This window comes from Tamandua tetradactyla, chromosome X (genome assembly GCF_023851605.1).
Source record: "Tamandua tetradactyla isolate mTamTet1 chromosome X, mTamTet1.pri, whole genome shotgun sequence".
Classification (NCBI taxonomy): domain Eukaryota; kingdom Metazoa; phylum Chordata; class Mammalia; order Pilosa; family Myrmecophagidae; genus Tamandua; species Tamandua tetradactyla.
Genome location: NC_135353.1, coordinates 96,312,703 through 96,316,620, shown reverse-complemented (window position 1 = coordinate 96,316,620; position 3,918 = coordinate 96,312,703).

Sequence of the window (3,918 nt, the reverse complement as noted above, 5' to 3'; positions counted from 1 at the left end):
TTCTTTATCCAGCAAAGTTGTCCTTCAAAAATGAGGGAGAGGGCAGGCCACAGTGGCTCACTGGCAGAGTTCTAGCCTGGCATGCCAGAGACCAAGGTTCAATTTCCAGTGCCTGCTATGTAAACAAAACAAAACAAAACAAAACAAAACAAAAGTGAGAGAAAGTTTATGATAGTTAAAGATAAACAGAAACTGAGAGAGTTGCTTAACAAGAGACCTACCTGACAAGAAGTAATTAGGAGTTCTGACAGATGAAAAGAAAAACAGAATAAAGAGGTTTGGAGGATAGTGTATAAATGAAGACTATCAGTAAGGGTAGCTAAATGGATAAAAAGAAAAATAGATATGACAACTAAAAGCCAAAAGATAAAATATTGAAGTAGGTACTATCTTTACAGTAATAACATTGACTGTTAATGGGTTAAATTCTCCTATTAAAAGACATAGATTGGAAGAATGGATAAACAAATATTATCCATCTAGATTCTGTTCACAAGGGATTCATTTTAGACCTGAAGATACCAATAGGTTGAAAGTGAATCCTGGAAAAAATATATTCCATGCAAGCAGTAACCAAGAAAAGCTGGGGTAGCAAACTAATATCAGACAAAATAGACTTTCAATGTAACAATGTTATAAGGCAAAGAAGGATAGTATATATGAATAAATTGGGGCAATTCACCAAGAAGAAATAACAGTCACAAATATCTATGCATCTAATCAAGGTGCCACAAAATTTATGAGGCAAACTGGCAAAATTGAAGGAAGTAATAGACTTCTCTACAATAATAGTTTGAGATTTCAACATGCCACTCTCTTCAATAGATAAAACATCTAAACAAAGGATCAATAAGTAGACAGAGAATGTCAATCATATGTTAAATGAACTAAGCCAAACAAGCATATATATTACATTGTACCCAAAAATAAAAGCATATGCATTCTTCTCAAGTGGTCATGGATCATTATCCCAGATAGATCACATGGGGCACAAAACAAGTCTTGATAAATTTAAAAGATTGAAATTATAGAAAGTACTTTCTCTGATCATAATGGAATGAAGCTGGAAAACAATAACAGCTGGAGAACAGGAAAATTAACAAATATATAGAGGCTAAAAAACACACTCGCAATCAGTGGGACAAAGAACATATTTCAAGAAAAATCAGTAAATATCTTGAGATGAATGAAAATGAGAACACAACATGACAAAACGTGTGGGCTGTAGCAAAGGCAGTGTTGAGAGGGAAACTTATACCTATAAATAACTATATTAAAAGGAAAGTGGTGATTCAGTGGTAGAATACTCGCCTTTCATGCAGGAGACCCAGGTTCAATTCCAGGATCATGCATTTCTTACAAAAAAAAAAAGAAAGAAAGAAACACCTAAATTCAAAGACCTATTTGCACATCTGAAGAAACTAGAGAAAGTACAGCAGACAAATTCCAAAACAAGAAGGAAAGAAATAATAAACATTAGAACAGAAATAAATGAAACTGAGTATGAATAAAAATAGACTCAATATAGCCAACAGTTGGTTCTTTGAGAAGATCAATAAAACTGACAAAATTTTAGCTAGACTCATGAATGAAAAAGAGAGAAGATGCAAATAAATGCAATCAGATATGAGAGGGAGAGAGGTGGGGCAAGATGGCAGTGTAGGGAGGTGTGGAATTTACTTAGTCATCTATAGCAGCTAGTAAGTAGCTACGAACTGTCTGGAACAACTGTTTGGGGGACATCGGTGATCAGGCACACATTGTAAACCAGTCTAGAATGGGTAGAAGGGCTCAGATCACAACACAGAACTGTAAGTAATGCCCCCCCAAATGTGGAGGCTAATGCCTCTTCCCCACTGGCATGACAGGCTCTATTGGAGACTTCTCTGGGGAAAAAAGAGGCAGTCTGTACTAGAAGCAAGGGAAAGTAGCTCAACCAAGCTCCGATCATTTTAATTAACAAATTTGGACTGCATAGTACAAGCTCTGAGCACAAATAAATCTAGAGCAAGAAATAAAGGAACTCTGAAGTTTCTCCAGGCAGAGAGAGCCAGGGCTGATGGGAACAACAACAAATGGAGTCTTTTAGAGTCAGCTAAGCTCAAAATACTGGAAAAGGGTTGTGCCCTAAGAAAAAGGGCACATAGATCCAGGTACTGTCTCCTGACTTGCTACACTTGGGACTGGGGACTAGCACTTAAAAGGATTTTTTCCTTATTTAAATTTTTAAAATAAAGTTTAAAGCTCATTAGTGAAAGCCTCCGGCATTTTCGATTGTCAGGACTGATTCAGGAAAGGGTGGAGTTAAGATAGGAATGAGAGACAAAGTAATGAGCCATGTGAAGGAGATAACTCCCTAAAAGGTGTATTTCCCCCAAGAAAACCGGAGGTGGTGCCCAGCTCAAATGGCAGACCTCATTGAGAGAATTCAGAACTCAAGGGCTGGAAACCAAACACAGCTTAAGCATGTCCTGTACCTCAGCTTCTGTCTCAAGTATGACCCTGGCAGGGACAGTGTCTGCTGAGAATTAAAGGCACCATATAACTTTATACCAGTGGGAAGCTATAGGCTAAGTGGCACCTGCTGGGAAGTTTAGGAAAAGCAGAGTATAGAGGCTTCACAAGAAAGTGTTACAAATTGCTAGGTCTCATCCTTAGGAAAACCCGAAACTAATTACACCCTCCTCCTGAGCCATTGGCCTATCTTGTCTGGAAAAATCTGATTGGGATCTATCATATCTGAGGAGACCCTACAAAAAAAGTATCCCATTTAAGAAGGGCAAAACCCAGAAAAACAAGAACTGAAAAATTCTGATCAGTTAAACAGAAGCTATGCTACAGTTCTAGAATAATTAGAATTGAACACCAAGGAACAGATTGAGAACAAAGCCAAACAATAAGAAAACTCTAGGCAAAAGAGTGGAAATGACCTACAGAATAAACTAATAAGGAAATCAGAGGCCTAGACACCAACAAAAAAATTAACAAAGATAGGGCCCAGTCAAAGGAACAAACTAACATTTCAAACAAGATACAGCAGTTGAAGCTACTAATTAAAGATGTTCAAGCAGATGTGCTTAATCAAATCAACAAGTTGAAGGAAAATATACTGTGCTGGATTGAAACTGCTATGTACCCCAGAAAAGCCATGCTTTTTTTAAAAAATATTTTTATTGTGACATCTCCACACATGTACATTCCAACTACTTTATACAATCAATGGCTCACAATATCATCACACAGTTGTGTATTCTTCACCATGATCAATTTTAGAACATTTGCATCCCTCCAGAAAAAGAAATAAAAATAAAAAAAGAACTCATATGTCTCATACCCCTTGCCACTGTCATTGACCAACAGTATAACAATCTGCCTAATGTTTATCCTTTATCTGTCCAAATTATATATTTATTTATTATCCTAATTTTTTTACTCATCTGTCCATACCGTGGATAAAAGGAGCACCAGACAGAATGTTTTTACAATCACACAGTCATATTGTAAAATGTACATAGTTATACAGTCTTCTTAAAGGATCAAGGCTCCTGGAACACAATTAGAACACTTTCAGGTGTTTCCTTCTATCCATTCCAATGCACCATAACCAAAAAGGGATATCTATTTAATATGTAAGAACAACATCCAGGATAACCTCTCAGTCACTGAAACTTTATTTTGACCCATTTCTCTCTTCCCCCTTTTGGTTAAGAAGGCTTTCTCATTCCCATGATGTTGGATCCTGGCTGGGACCTGGGAGTAAGGGCCCACATTGCCAGGGAGACTTACATCCCTAGAAGTCATGTCCCATGTAGGGGGAGGGTAGAGAGTTCACCTGCTGAATTGGCTTAGAAAGAGAAGCAACATCTGAGCAACAAATGAGGTTCTCTGTGGGTGACTCTTATGCATAATTATAAGTGG